Genomic DNA, 17,473 nt, shown 5'->3' on the forward strand with positions numbered 1-17,473 from the left:
AGAAGGAGTGACATTTTCAGGAGAAAATTTACCAAATATCAGAACAGACACGTTCAGGAATTTGCAAAGTGTAACTGGGAAGAAAACAGTGCCAAAAAGACCATAAACACCATGATGCAGTGGTGAGATGTCTATGTTATATAGAGAAAGCATCCTACTAGGAAAAGAGGATAATCCTTGCCACAGAGGTTTATAGACACTGTATTTTTAGCATGTCTGGAGTTCCCAAGAAAGTTAGTGGAAATTTCCACCCAATAAGAAAGGCTACTAGCACCTTTCCCCAAAGAAAACTTCAGAATGACTTGGTAATGAGTAAATGTGTTTAAAAAAATTCATTCTTAGTATTATTTTCTTTCCCCTAGTAAAGCAAAAGTTATAATTACTTGGTGAGAAATCAGAGCTGTGAATAGCTAGTTATTGTTGGCATCACACCCGAGCACCACCACATTTTTTCCCACCTACTGTGTAGCATAGCTGGCAAGTCCCTGAAAATTAATGACCTACTCAGAAACAGATATTTGGACGTTATTTTGTGAAGCCTGGAATGGTCTTTACTGCTAATATTGAGGGATAATACAGAACCAAGAGAACTCCAGGAAAGACTATGTAAGTGTAACCATCAATCCTCTCCATCTTTCCTTGCCCCCAGCATAGAGTCAGTCATTGACTCCTGACTTCCAATGTGAGTTACTAAACTCCAGCATAAAGCTAATATTCTAGTAAAACTTTAATCAAATTTCTGAAGAAAAGTGGTGAAAAAGAAGCCTAAAGGGCCTTTTTTTTTTAGTTATGCTTGCTCACTTTTGTGTGTTTTTCTCTTACTATATCCAGAAACTTTTTTTTTTTTTTTCACACACACAAATCCTGAGAGTAGAAAATGGTCTTCAGCAAGGCATCAAAGTTCTCTTTTTCTGGCAGAGCTATGTTCAGGAACTTGTGCTGGTTATAGCACAATGCATTAATATTGCACAATATTGCACAATGGTATTAACCTGTCCAACATTCTTTGTGTGAGTAGAATAGCTGCCTTTGGTTACAAAACTCTTCACAGGAACTGTAGTGGCACAGAAACTGAGTGGACAGATCTCTCTAAAAAGAGAGTGAAATAAAGAAATTACCTTCTTTCAAGGGAAATTGTTGCTATTAACATTGAGCACTTACAGAAAACTGCATTAGACAAAAATGATCATGGAAAAGAACTTAACTGGAAATTTAAGTATTCAGGTATCATATCCTGGTAAAAATATTTCAATTTCATTTTAACAGAGGGGCTGTGCAAATCAGAATCTTTTCATTTACCTAATACACCTCCTTACACCTGCAAAGCTGTAAATTACTATATTGGTTACCAGGAAGAGGGGACCCAGGCCCAAAAATTAAATACAGGAACATGTGAGAGTATATGCACAACCTGAAACATTTTCAAATTTTCTGAAATCTAATGAGTTCAAATAATTATGGACTTGAGAAGCAAATTATCAATCTGTTTTCTATCAGGAAGACAATTGCATCAAAAAGACTCACTTGGAGCCCAATGCTGAGTAATAAACCACCCATGCAGTTTCCATTTTTGACTTCTTTCTTTTGGGGGGGTGTGTGAAATAAGCTGCAGATGATAGTCAAAAGCACAGACTTTGGTAGCTTCTTTCCAATGAATGTATTTTCCTGGACACTTGCTGTTCTGGATTCTTACAGTGGGAAAGTAAAAAGAAACAGTTGTGCAGTTTAACTGAGATTTCATTTGAAGGAATTGCATGATGGTTTCATTACTGAGAAGGCAAGTACAGCTCAATCTAGTCAATATGGAATTTCCTTTTTCCATTCTCTGGATATAACAGGATACAACAGGCAGTGAAATAGGCACTTAGTCACTGGGTTTTTTTACAAATCTTTTAAATTCCCTTATTGCCCAATCTTGCAGTTGTTGTGAACTTGCCAACATTTTTCTTGACATAATTATTGCAAAAGCAGGCCCTTAAATGTGAATTACAATTAAAACAACCTCCAGCTTCTATCTTTCTATCTGTGGACTGCCAACCAAAAATACTAGAAATAGTATATATATATATGTATGTGTGTATATATATATATATATATGAATGTATATTTAATGTGACAATGTGACATTTCTTTAAAGATATCATCTAATAGGCTAACTAAATGTGATAACTTTCGGCCTGGTCCATGACATTACATCATTTTTCTCCCCACAAGTCCTACCACCACAAGAAAGTGCCATTGACAGAATGTGCTTTCCTATACCCTACATATGCTTTAAGTACTTGCAGGAACTAACTTTTGAGTACTCTCTGTAGGGTATTCAGAAGTCTGGTCATAATTTCCAAGAAAGTGCACAAGCAATGAGATTTGCAGCCATAGGTTTAACTCTGGCTGCATAGAGATAATTATATGGAATTTGATTCAGACTTTAGGAGTTGCCTTCTCAGTGACTGAACATCTACTGTGCACAGTCAGGTCCACACACCTGTGTTTTAGGAATGGATATCTGTCTCACCTTTCCCCTTCTCTGAAGAATCTCGCATTTTTTGCTTGGCCTTTTACAGGTTCTTTCACACCCTCTCTTTGGAGTTAAGTCTACTGAGATTTTTGTCTTTGTACTTAGGTCTTTCCTGACCTTATGTAAATGTACATTCGGATGAACTCCAAACTACTAGTTTTATGAATAATAAATACTGATGATGACTAACAGGATGAAAGAGAAATATAAACACTTAAGAAAAGACTGAAATATTACCATACCCAAATTTTCTATTGGTTATTTTGCAACCTTTTCTAATGCGGTGGAAACAGAACAGACCAAAGCCAACCAGGGGGAAAAAAAAGCGGTTATTTTTTCCAAGTAAAACTAGCAGAATTTGACTGGTAACATTCAAACATGAGCAACATCAATGAGACTGTACGAAATTAATGATTTGCATCAGAAACAGTGTGGCCAGTAGAACTAGGCAAGTGATCAGCTCCCTGTACTCAGCACTGGTGAGGTTGCAGATTGAGTCCTGGGTTCAGTTTTGGGCCTCACACTGCAGAAAAGAAATTGAGGCGCTGAAGCCAGTCCAGAGAAGGGCAACAGAGCTGGTAAAGGGTCTGGAGCACAAGTCTGATAATGAGTAGGTGAGGAAGCTGGGGTTCTTTAGTGTGAAGAAAAGGAGGCTCAGGGAAGAACTTCTTGCCCTCTACACCTACCTAAAAGGAGCTTGCATGAGGTGGGGTCAGTCTCTACTCCCTTGTAAGAAGCAACAGGATGAGAAGAAATGGCCTCAGATTGCACAAGGGGAGATTTACATTAGATATTAGGGAAAATTTCTTCATGGAAAAGATTTTCAAGCATTGGAACAGGTTTTCCAAGGAAATGGCTGAGTCACCATTCCCGGAAGTGCTCAAAAATATGTGGATATGGCATTTGAGGACATGGTTTAGTGGTGAACATGGTGGTGGTGTTAGATGAACTTACAGGTCTTTTCTAACCTTAAGAATTCTAATTTTTTTTTATTTATTTTTATTTCTACAAAAAACCAGTCATCTCTTGAAGTTATTGGGAAATTGCAGTGTGACCTTGTACTGGATCCATAATGAGATATAATTATCTAATATAATTTTTTAAAAATAGTTAATATAGACTTTCATGAATGATGTCACCAGTGTCTAGATCTTGATTTTTTATTAAAGTTTCCATCCAGTTTCTTCAGTACTGCTCCATGCCTCTCTTCCTTGATGATTTAACTGTCTTTTAAAACACCCTATTTCCTCTGAGGATGAAAAAAATAGGGAAGAGATGCAAGAAGAAACAAGACCTCATCTCTGATTGTTCCAGTTTGTTCACCCTTTCATATGTCTTTATGCTGTACTGTACCTTCTCAGCAACTTGTGTTTGTTCACTTAATGGTCTATTAAAATCTGTGTATAAACACATTGCTTCCATTACTTACTCTTTCCACACCCATGTCAATGATCAGCAAGAGCTTCATCAGGATTGCAAAAGATTCATTCTCTAAATCAAAGGCAGTATTCAATGTTTATATACTTTTTGGGCCATTCTTTTTACCAATGGCAAGTTTATGTATGTTTGATTCTAAAGACAGATAATGTATGTGAGGATTCAGACGTGTTTCACACACTCCAAACACATTCTGAAAAATAGAGTATGGAATTTTTTCCTCTTTCACTTGCCTGCAGCCCCCTCTTCTCAATCTCTCACCTTCATACATTTTTTATTAGTGCTGTAATTTAAATATAAAATGAGCTTACCATTCACCTAGGCTAATCAGATGTGACTACATATGAATGATATTTGGGATTATGCCCTGCATGAGGACATTTGCTAACTCCCTGAGGTCGTAATTTTACTGTTGAGGTTTATGATCAGGAAGACTAATCAGTCTTCTGATGCAGACTTCAGGATTTCATTATTATGAGAATAAGTTTTTTCTCCAACTGTTGAAAGAAACTAGAAGTACGACTCACTGTTTTATATCCATTTGATGGATTATCTCATATTTATTTTTCCTTACTCTACTTTAGGAACCAGAAGTGTGTTCTAAGAAAAGAAAGAAGAAAAAATTTAAAAGATTTTATGAAGTGTAGAAAGTGCTGCAGCCTTTTTAATCGTGTGACATGCACGTAAGACAAGAGCATATGCCCACAAAAGTTCACAATGGTAGCACACAAGAATCTTAAACTGTAGGTGAAGTAGGACAGTCGCTTGCCTGGCTACATTCTCAGGTGACCTACATTTAGGAATACTTGAAGAATCAATTTATTTTCAAGATCCCTGAAGTCCAGAGATTTCATCCATGCACTCAGATGCACAGCTTTGGAAAAAGGAAGCAAACAGCTTGCATTTTCTTTCCATACTCAGTGGTTGGTCTCAATTTGCCTAACAAATATATTTTCCTTTGTTATCATGAATCCAGTGTCTTCTTTCTCCATCTTTTCCAGTGAAAAATATACCTATTGCATTATGTCTTGTGGGTAAAGGGCCTGATCAAACACTTTTACATCCTAGGATTTTAATGGCTTTTAAGCATAGAAAGACCCTATAGCAGTGAAGTTCTGAAGTCATGCTGACTTTTAAGCAGATGTCTGGTATCACAGCTTAGCACAACACATAACTATGCACTGAAACATATATTGGACTGGTTTCTAGCTGTGACATGCTATAAATGCTTAAAGTGCAGTCTGCTCACATGCCTTGCTAGATCTCATTTACTTGTCTTTCGGGAAAAAAATACTATTTCAGGGTGCCACCTGAAGCCTCACTGGCAAAGCAAAGCAAGGTATTTAGCATATGTGAGCAAATGTGGCACAACTTCTCAGGGAGTGGAATGCATAAAAAAGTTCCACTTACATTAACTTAACAAATAGGAACCCTAGCCACGGATCATGTCTGTAGTATGCCACAGAAACACAGCCTCTCCTCCAAAAACCTTACTCTAAAAGAATGAGAAAAGTGATAGAGATTTATAAAAGGCTTGAAAATATTTCCGATGGTGATAAGAGGTGAAATTAATCTTCGCCTGCCACACAGTTATGGTTGCACCGTTGCAGTCTACCCACAGATGTTTTTTGCAGGCATCATTTTGAAGAGAGCTGTGAAAAAGAAAACATGAAGTGACTTGGCTTTGCAAGTTTTACAGGGTGATCTTCCCAATTTTATCCTGCAGCATCACTTGACAAACTTTGATTAGAAACATTAAAAACTGCAAAAGCCCTTTGCAGTGAAATTACGTAGGATGACCATCAGGGACTCTGCTTCCTTTCCTGATTAGCAATTAGTGCTGATAGCCAGCTCTATACAAGACTTAAATTTATTACAATCATGAAGGAAATCATCAGAGAGGAAGAAATAATTTATAAAATTCACATTACCACTGGGTAATATTTATGTTTTTCCTGAATCTTTCAGTAACTTCCCTAACATTTTCTTCTTTTGATAATTCTCATTTATGTTTCCTTTTCTCTGCAGACCCAAATAAAAAAAATCTTAAGTTCTACTTCCAATCAAGTAAGCAATCTAGCATTTATTTTGTTTTCAGTATTTTTAAGTGTAACTCAGCACGAGGTTTTTTGTACAAAAATTTACAGAAGTTGTCTATAGAACATGTATTCTCCAATATTCAAATAATTTAGCAGAAAAAAATTGTTTCCTTCTGAGCCTGTTAGTACAGGCTGAATTCAGTGACAGAAAGCAAGCAGCTAAAATTGACTTCAATATATGCAATATTTACCAAAAAACAGCACTCTTTGTTAGTTCCAGAAATAATAAGAGAAGTTTTCTTCATATTTTTAATTACAAACATTTTTTAATTACAAACTGGTATCTTATTCTAAAAAATGTTTTAAAACTGCAAACATCTCTATTTGAAATCTCCAGGTTTATATTATGAAACACAGCTTGGCAGATTTCTTCTTTGATACATATGATTTACAAATACTTCATATCAGCTCCATGCTCCTTGTTTTAAAATTATTTCTAGTTTTATAGCTCATACTTACAATGTTATGCCAGTAGAAATAGCTTTCACCAAAGGCTTAATCCTCTTCGTACTTAGCATAAAAGTCAGTAAAAGATGGAAGAGCTCAATGGTGCCTCATATTTATATATGTAAAGGTACTGAACATGCAAGTTTTCCTCATTTGAAAAGTGTTGCATAAAATTAGTGTACAGAAAGGATGTATAACAGGTCCTTGTTTTGTTCCTCTTTGGTCAGATCTGTAGTCTGTGGTGTCACGTCCAGCAGCTTTATCTGATTTGAGTGTGATTCATGTGCATGTAGATGTGAAGTTTGATAATACCAAGGCTTATTCTGAAATGTTCAATTGGATTTTGTTTCTATAAGAAAGATGGTGGGAAAAATCAAGAATATCAAGAGTTGGCACAAGAACTGTATATGCAAAACTGTAAGTATGATTGAAAGGTTGGATTCAAGCTCTTTTGAGCAGCAAAGTAGTTTAGTCTGGAGGAATCTTGATCACATAATGGCAAGTAATTTGAAAACTCATTCACTCCTAAGGATTACAGTAGAGGAAATTATTTGGGGCCAAGGGATCTTAGAGTGTGTGAGATTTTATCACCATCAGTACATATTATCCTCAGCAAGAGCAGCAGGATTTAGCAAAATATAAAGACTCTCTTACAACATTTTCTTAGCAAAATGTGGTACTTTTTAAAGGTTAAAAAAAGAAAAAAGCTTTGGGTACCCAGGCAGTTTTGATAGTAATCCCCATCCCAAACTCAACTCCTAAAGCACATGGAAAGACGGAATGTGGAGGCTGACAGAAAAGATTTAGAAGTTCAAACAGGAAGGTAAATGAAGCAGTGCAAGAAAAGCAAAGCAATTTCCACTGACTGATCACCACAGTCTAATTAGAACACCAGCATTGTGTCCAGTTCCCTCACCTAATAGCCACTGAGGCATAACGACATAAAAGAAATCACTGAGAGAGTAGGAAAGCAACACGCAGTGGAAAGTTCCATGAAGTGTTCCTGGTGCAGATGGCTTACAGAGATGCTCACCAATGGACATTTCACGTGTGTTTTCTCATAAATACATCACTCAGGAGATCTAAATTAGAGTCAATGACAGCTGTATTGAATGACTTTGACAGTAATGAACTGCTTAGTATTTTTATCTTTAACACAGAAAATTATTTCAAAAGTATTTTTTGACACCAGCTCAAAACTTTTTTAATTATCTAACTAAGGTATACGTCTCACAGTGCAAATTGCCAGTAAAACTATTTTTCTGAAGTTAAGTGTTTGTTGTGACTGTTTTCCATTTTAATGACATGAAGAAGTTGGATTGTTTTTCCAAGAATCTGTTACTTGGCATAAGAGATAGTAAGTTACTCAATCGTGCATTACATGTCTAAAATTGAAGGGCCTAACCCACATCATGACGTATAGCTCCAATTTGGTGTCCTAAAGAGTACCATATTTTATTAGTCTAACCTTGTAATTGTCATTCATGGTGATAGAGTGTGGCATATTTAAAAGAAATGTATAAATGCTGAACCATACAGAGCATACAGTAGCATTTGGCTTACAGGGGGGTGGTTAGCTGTACCTCCTGGTCCACTGTGAAACATGAGCCCTTCATTCTCACTTCCATGTGACACCCTTTTGTTCTCCATCTGCCCTTTTAATGGTTGTCTTCCCCTTTTTTTGGTATAACCTATCTTTTGTCTGAGTTGATGCTGATTGCAGGAAAAATGTTGGGCTTAGGCACAGATCATGTAGGTTGCTGGAGATGGCTTGAGTTCCAGGGAGGGGAAGGACAGTGTCAGCCTTATTCTTCACCTTCTCTGTATTGCTGGGAGGAATTGAGGCACTAAGAAATATCTGGGCAGAGAAAACCACCTTATTTCCTGTGCCAGAAAGGAGACCTCTAAAAGGTTAATGGCTCAATGGCTCTACCACTACTACCTGGCCCTTGTCACTTCTACTTCCCTTTGGAGCAGCAAACAGCAAAGGTGTCCACTTTCCAGGGACTCTGGGCAGTGTGCTGGAAGGTATTTCAAGCCTATTCTTGCCTTGTTATAATGTTAATTCTATTTCAGCATCCTCACATTTTCAATTTCATCTGTCTCCAGAGCCTTTCATTTGTGATTAGCTTTTGGGCAGTGGCCTAAATGTGCCTGCCCATATAGAGCCAGCTTAGAGCTATGGTTTAGCTTTCATGTGACTTCTTGTCGCACTGCCACACAGTAAAACAGATTTTTAAATGGTAGAAGTAAATAGGATTTACTTTTGAGGGCAATATTTCTGTTTCTGTATGTCATATAGTTCTTGCTATTCTAGCCTTAACATCAGTTCATGATAACTTACTCTGTTTTTAAAGTTCCTGTAGGATTAATTACTGGACTTTTTTTAAAGGACCTATTAATTAATCTCATTATTGAGGCTTATAATTTTTAATACTAGAGATTTGCTAATAAACAAGATCAAAATCTCTTAATCTTGGGGCTTTATAATGGGAACCTCTATGAAGACATCACACATCAACACTGTTTTTTAATTATGTATGCATAAAATATATAAAGACATAGCCACGTATACCCTCCACATATATATGTGTGATATGCATACAAAAGATGCTAAAATACATATATAATTTATTCATAAAGATATCAACAATTTTGGATCCTTACTCTGTCACCGGTATGGCTAATTTCTAACAAAGCCAACAAAAATCCCTTTTTATTTAAGTTGGCATTTTATTTTCACATCCTATTTCAAATTACCTTCCACTTAGAACAGGAATAACATGTAAGAGCGGGGTCAAACCATCTCTACAGACTGCTCTTTATTGCTTCATAAACAAACAAGTTGTTTAGTATGACTAAATACAAGGAGAGAGATATGAGGAATGAAGACAGCAAGACAAATTGAAAAGAACAAGATTATTATCCTAAACCACAGCATCACTGGAAAATTTGTCAAAATCATGATTATTGACTAATACCTGTTTCCAGTGCAGTGTATACAGAGAACACGGTCCTTGAAGAGAGGGATGTATTACAGTGTCAAAGTGGTAATTTCTGAGTAATACAGTATTAATTAGATCATTGCTGAAACACACCGCTGTCTGCACTTCTAAAGGAATCTTGGTGGCAGGGTGTCAGAAAATAACTACAAGAACAGAAAATGATCTGGGAAGAGTTTATTTGCAATGAGAGAGTGGCAGAAGCTCTATTCATTTAATTAATTAAGAAAGTGACTGGATCATATTCTACAAATATCCATGTGCAGAAGAGATTTTTGATAACAAATCAATTTTTAGCACAGCAAAGGAAGGCATAATAAGACCCAAAGATTATATTGAAAATGGTGAACAGAGTTTTCCAGCCATGTAGTATTTTGATAAACAGAAATCAGGTTTCTCATAATCTCCATTTCCAGTTGGTGACTTCTCAGCTTACAACAACATATTATATTTTCTCTACAACACCTTTCCGAAATGCTTTGCAGCTCTTACTGCTGAAACTCCTGTGTAGTTCCCTGGGTTCTCAAGGCAATGCAGTAATTTTCATTGGCCATCCTGATTATCTAAGCTTGCCTATACTATACTATCAGAATACTTCATTCCCACTTTTATGACTATCAGGAAAAGATTTCTCTTAATACAGATGGTTCCTTTCAATTGTTTCCTAAATCACCTACCATTGTCATCTCACAGTTGTGCTCTTAAATTCCACTTTCTCCAAGCAAGCAAGCAGTTTTCTTTTCAGCAGCATAATGAGTGCATTGTAAAAAGACATACAGAATATGCCCCCTTTATTTCCTTTCTCTAGAAAATGAAGTCATTCTATTTAAAAGAAAAGGAAAGAAAAAAAAGAAAAGAAAACAGAATAGAACAGATTAAGTTAGTTTGGCACATCCTGCTTTGGTTAACCAATATTCCGCTTCCCTTTTATATGTAGCTTTAATGGTCTTTCCCTTCAAAACCTGTTTTAAAACTACATGCATTACTGAGCCAGACTGACAAATCTGCTGCTGCACACAGCAGCTTCCTCTTCTTACACACAGGTAGAGCTCTTGTCTTTGGACCTAGTACTATCACTAATTCAGTAAGCTTGATTTGTAATTGTTACTACTAGGTCTGTATTTTGGTGCAAACTCTCTAAAAGGACAGCCACTGCTGTATTTGTTGCCCTTTTAGTAAAATCACCTGTAATTTTTTTTTAATTTATATTGTTGTTATTTCCATTATTTCAATCCCATTTATACTTCATTTTTCTCCTGTTACCAGTAATAGTCAACTTACTGAAAAGCAGAGCAAATTACTCTTTTGTTTTGTGTCAATAGCTATGGTTTCTTTAACCTTTTTACCATTCAGCTAATTATTTTAGGTTTTTAGCTTTTCTTCATTCCTAGGTGTCTCTATTCTTCTGTTTAGTGCATGAACACGGTGAAGAATTGCTGTAAAGTAATCATCTTTTTAACCTATAGTTTGTCCACCGTGGTCATCTATGCCCATCTGGTGGTTAAATGAAAGGCAGCTGATTACTTTCAGTGAGGCTTGAGCTAGTGTGTTTTTTCATGACTGAGGTATGTTTACAGATAATTTCTGTGCTTCAGATGACAGGTGGTTACTTGTATAGCTGTTGCTGTTCACTAAAGGTATGTTCTATATCCACAACTTACCAAATTCTGGCCTTTTGAAATAGTAATTCCATGTAAAGGTCTAAATCTCTGCATCCTTCTTATTTTCCAATTTCCCAGTCTAAAGTTATTTTTATAATGCCTTCCTTAAATGCAAACTGCTCCAACTATTTATAAACTTATTAACTCTTTAAAATGCTCTCTAGTTGTGTCAGAAATTGTTGGTGAAGAAATGTATGTGCAGTAACAGCACAGAGATGTGACTCTGTCTTCAGAATGGTATTTTCTAAAACACAACTAAATGAAACATAAAATGAAAGTCTGTCATAATGACATTCTCACTGAAATTTCTTTCTCTAGTATATGCAATGAACCAGATCATTTGAGAAAGCAATATTTTTCTGCAAGTAAGAGTGATAAAACCCATGATTCCTTTCACTTTTATTTAAAATTGTTGGAATTATGAAAAAGGTCTCAGATTGTTGGGGAAATGATTGACTTACATGCAGTTTTCTAAATGTTTTGACACCAGCAGTATCCAGAAGGTATCACATTGCACTAAATAAAGAACACAAACTATAATCCAGTCTAGAAGCTGCCTTCTTTTAGTAAATACCTCCTTTTGTCACCTTTGCATGCTTGTATGTCTCGGATTCACTGCTGGTCAGTACGACTCTGGGATGTGTTAGAAAATCTTTTTCCCCAGCCCAGCAATCAAAGGAGGAGTCAGGACTCTTCGGCTGTGGTTTTCAAGGTTGTTTATTTTCTGTTATCTCTTACATTCTTTCTCTGGCCTGCTGAGGTCTGTTCAGCAGGTCAGTTCAAAGTACACTGCCTGCCCTTGGGCTGGTGTCAACATTTTATACTAAAAACTATGTGTACTTTATTTACAATTATTTTCCAACACCTAACACTTATATCACCTATGTTAGACAGTTTGTCTCTAAACCAATCCAAAAGTGCCAGCATCACACAGAACGTGGAGGCTAGGAGGGAGAAAGAAGGAGGACAGGGCACGCCCAAATTCCTCCATCTTGGGACTCCAAACCTCCATTCTAAAACCTTCAAATTCTACCTTTTTGCCCTGTGACAACTATTATTTTAGTTAAATTTTCTTGACTTGTAATTCTTCATAGAAAGCTGGTAATGCGCTCCGTGGGTTAAAATCAAAGTCACAGGTGTCTTTGGCTTCATGCCAGGGTCTCAGAGCCCCCCTGCCGGGGCCTCGAGACATCCAGGACAGTCAGAGGGACATCCTGGGTTCTAACAGTATGTGGAGTCTGTGGAACCCAAAACTCTGAAGTTTTGAACTAAAATTCCTTGTGATCTCCTCTTGTGATCTCTCCCTGCCTTTTATTAAAGTGAAGTGATTCCAGAACAAAAGTCGACAAAACATTCTGCACTCTTTGACGGTGGAAGATGAAACATACTCTGGGCTGCAATTTTTAAGCATAACCTTGATACTGGCTCCTGTTTATTTCCAGAACTAAAAGAACATCTAAGAAGATTAACTATAAAACTTTATTAGTTGCCTCTCAGTTATTGACTAATACTCTCCCCAGGCATGCATTTTTTCATACTTTGACAAAAGTGCCTACCTGAGTGAAACCATGGCTCTTTTGATGTCAAAGGCAAAACTCAATTTCATGACTGAATTTTAGCCTCTGGTTATATTTTCAAAATATACACTTCAACAGTATAAAATGTCCTGTAAACCCCATGCCAACACAACCAGCACCCCAAATAGTAGGACATTTTTACATTGGCATGAATAAGCCTGGCACCTCCCTTCCTGTGGGTTTGCTTTTTCTGTACAAAGGCATTTAGTTTTAAATTTTGGGAGGAAATGTTATTTATAATTCAATCTAAATAACATCTACATCAGTAGAAACAACACTGCTAATAAAGAACAATACAATTATGTTTGGTTTGCTTTTTACATTGCCGTTATGTTAGCCCTAACCAATGCTGTATTGATTTTACATTTCTGAAGTGTTTTTCTATTTTAAAGTCCTCTGCAGTGCAGGCCTCTATTACAGCAGAGTGCTTCTTGACCCTCATCATAATGGGCATGTTCTCAATACCAGCAGCCTTTTCAGCATTCTCACTGGAGTGGAGGAGTGCTCATGATGCATTCACTGCAGTGTGGTGAGTAATACACATTTAGAATTTGGCTTACTCCATTATATTTCACATCATTGTAAAACCCACCAGAAATAAGTAAAGTACTTCTTAATGGACACTGAATTGTTTCTAGAATGTACATCCCTCTTGAGAAATGATTGTTTCTTTTCCCTGTTAGACTGAAGGGTTCCTTTTGATGGCAATTCACTCTTGATTTGACTGACGGCAGATTTCTATTTACCAAAAATTCTCATGGGCCTGGCTCACCACTATATCAGAGAACACAAGCCTTCTTCAATGCATTAAAGATACAGCTACCAAGGAATAATAAAATGTAATTCAGAGAGGAAAAATTACAGGTTTGAACACAAGGATCACATAAAGATAGACCCATAGAATCAGGGATGGTGGACCAGTGCTCTTTTTCCAATATTTTTTTTTTGACAGAATCCTTCTACTTAGCAACAGCACTACACATTTTATGAAAACAAACAAAAAAGCTTCTACTCTATCAGAAGGATTTATTTTCATGAATATAAATTGAATAACAGGTAACTATGTTTCTTAAAGAAAAAACAGCATTTGAAAATTATTCTAAAATAACCTCCTGTGGTAAAAGACACTCATAAAACTAGACATGAACCACAGGCACAAGAGCTTTTGGCATGGATAGAACATACTTATAGGAACAGCACTGAAAAAGTTACTTGGCTTTTGGGAAAACTTGTTCCTTGCAAGCATAGGTAATCCTCGCCAGACTTGAATAATAGAAAATTTTATTTAATATGCAATCCATGGTTCTTATGTTTAGAGATATTATCTTTTTTTAGAGATCCCCTTGCATGAGCATGAATATATGGAAAATATAGATGGAAAATGTAAAAACTGAAATGGAAAATCGAACTCATCCAGTTTTTATAACAAACAAATAAATAAACAAAAATATTACATGCGATTTAAACAGATGTCTTACATGTAGAGACTGCTCATATATTCCCACTCCCTATAGTGTTTCTGTACGTAGTTGTGCTGCATGATATACACTTCTAATATGCCAGAGAACTGTCATACACTACTCTTGTTTTCATTAGGTGAACAACCTATGCCAGAACTCCTTGCTCAAACACCATTCAACAGTCACACAAAATTCTATTAAACAGAACAGAAAAAACTTTGCTATCAACACTTACTATAAATACTATCTTCTTACTCAACTGATCTGCTTCCCGTCTGATTAACAGGTTGGTATCAACTGACTATATTGACATAAAAATCTTTGCTTAATTTTATTTCTATAAGCCCCACAAACCTAAAAAGTGCTTATTACTACATTTACTCACATTTGTGCAAAACTAAAGAATTGCTTGTTTGTTCTAATCAGACCCAGGTTTTTCAATCCTATTAAGAAAATAGAATGAAATGGAAATCACCAAGAGACTAACTTATCCACTTTTTTATAACTGGTGAGAAAATGTAGTCAAGAAAGATCTCATTTTCATTGTTTGCTCTCACAATTTGCAGCTTTAGCAGTTTACACAACACTTTTTTTTTTTTTTTACTTTATAAACTGAGCTCTTTTATTTTTGGACTGTTGAGATTTGGCAAACATTAAACATAAGGCTATCAGCTTTATTCACTTTTCAGATTTAAAGTAAGCTTTAACTGTTCTTGAAAATCCGTTTCCAATCCTATGGTTTGTGAAGCACAAACTGCCTCCCAACATGAGCTGTGCTTTCCTTGCACACCTGACCTACTCCAGTTTCCTGGCCTATCTTCACAGCTCAAAAGAATTACAGAAGATAAGTACTGATGCAGTCGAGTGGCTACAGGGTACTGAAAGCAGCATTAAATAAATGAACTATTGTTAGCTATCAGTTTGACTCTCTGCCAACCAGCTAAATGAATCACTTTGAAAAATTAAACAAAAAGAGGTTTAATTTGACATGACTGTTGTTTGACTTTCCACTTTTTTGTTTTAGTGGGGACCCAAGGCTGATGCCATGCCATGCTAGGCAGAGAATAAGCACCACATATTTGTCCATTACCAACCCATAACTAATGCATTAAACCCTCTTATTTTTCACTTCCATTGTTTGCTCTTAGAAATCTGTAGTGCAGATTCATAAGTCTACAATAAAGCCCCTGGATATTTTTCAATTAAAACTTCTCTATCCTTTTAAAATATATAGCTGGTTTTCTTTGCTCTTTATGTAGTAACTAAGCCTGTAGGGATACTGTATACAGATAGCTAAACAATTTTGGGTCTTTTAGCAGTTCATGCATGCCCTTCAATCTCTTAGAAAAGGCTAAGGGCAGGAGAGGCAATAAAATATTTTACACAGCAAATTTGGCTTGGTTGCATAAAATGTTAATGTTAGAGTAAACCACCAGTTTGGCAAATAAAGTTAGCATGAGGCCTTTTGCCTGGCCATTTACAGTTTTGTGTTTCTTCTCTTCAATAGGTTTCTTTTCCTTGTTGCTACTTACAATAAACACTCTTGGCCAAAATTTCCACCCTGCTGCAGCATGTGACCACATTGGCACTAATTCAGTAACACTGGTGTAACCAAGGCAGAAGAATTTGCTCTTCACGTTTCTATTCTCCCTTTCATCTGAGGATATCAAAGAACAATCCTGACCAAAATCAGGTTCCAAGATCTAAACCCTCCGAAGCTTTGTGAGAGTGTAGAGCCAGCCTTTGCAGCCAAATCCATTTCTGATCCATATTTAAGGTACTTCTGCCTTGATCTGAGAGATGCGATCAGTTACAACACTCCCTACACAGAATGGGAACCTGAAGGGAACATTGAGAATTATTAAAACCTGTGGCTTATTTCAAAATCAACTTCTTGTTTAGAGACATAATTGTGGTTCTAGAGGGCATAAGCCCAAAATGGCTCCGAATATTTTATTTTCTGCTTAGTGCAAACCCAATTGCATGAATAGATTTGCATGAAAGAAAAAAAAAAAGCCTATCTAAGGAATTTGAAAATGAAGTTCAAGTTGCCTGCAGAAAGAATTAAACAAAATAAACTGTTACTATGAAACACATTATTCCATGCCTTCTAATCAAAACAGCAGAAAACCATTTCAGTTCCTTCAGTCAATCAATCAAGTCAACTTGATAAATTTCCTGCAATGTTCAGAAACTAAAAAGTAAAAAAGTCAGAAGTGTCATCACTACAGAAGAGAAATAATTAATAAGTTTAAAAGAACCTGCAGTAGGGGTCATTTGGATTGAGTTGGCTTCCATTACGAGGGTTTTTTTAAAACATGCCATGGCCTGCTTAGGGACCCTGGCTTTGCCAGATACAAACTTCACCTGAGCAGATGGCTGGGCTGATCACAGCCTGTTTCAACTTGTGAGGATGGAAGTAACAGGCATAACTCTTTTTCCCTCCTCACAGAGGAAGCCAGGGAGGTCAGTGAAGTTTCCCATGACCATGTTCATGAGCAGACACTGAACTCACAATTTTTTCAAGCTACTATAAATTCTATTTATTATAAAAAATCAAAACCAAACCAAAACAAAACAAAAAAAAAAAAATCACAACCAACAAAACCCCAAAATTGTGAAGATGAACATAGGCTGGGAAATTACTTGGTAGAAGTAAATCTGGAACTGAATTAATGGCCTTTAATTTTTCACACTGATTTCTAAAAGCTGGTGGGGAGGTGCAGGGGGTGGGGGGGGTGGAGGGGAGGGGGAAGGGAAGAATAATTACTAGGAAAAAAAATACACAGCTAAGATATTTAAATACCCCAGCCTTAGCATGGCACAACACCCCTTCTCTACAGAGAATTCAGCTGTGGGGCAGATGAGAGTAAAGTGGCATTTTTAAAAGCTGTAAGTCTGCTTATGCTGTTCTAAAGTATGACCAGAATGCTAATGGGGCAGAGCCAGGCTCTGTTTCATGGACCTCCCACTGAGTTTATGCTTCACACACTACACAAAAAGACAAGTTTTGCATGTTAGACCAAAATTAACTCTTCCTTTTCCTCCCTCTAAATAAAGGAAAGCATCACTATGCATGATGCTGCTGTGGACCTGGGAATCCAGTGCCCCCAGCTGCTCTCAGCACCACCAGCCAGACTGTGAGGAGCAGCACAGCAATCAACAGCAGCTTCTCTGCCCTCAGTGCTGCAAGCTAGGCAGTGCTTCCAGCAAAAGGATTTCCAGTCACAGATTTCTGTCTTATCACCCCTGTGAGCTGCTGGAAAGTCATG

The sequence above is a fragment of the Motacilla alba genome, chromosome 1A (assembly GCF_015832195.1).
Source record: "Motacilla alba alba isolate MOTALB_02 chromosome 1A, Motacilla_alba_V1.0_pri, whole genome shotgun sequence".
Taxonomy (NCBI): Eukaryota; Metazoa; Chordata; class Aves; order Passeriformes; family Motacillidae; genus Motacilla; species Motacilla alba.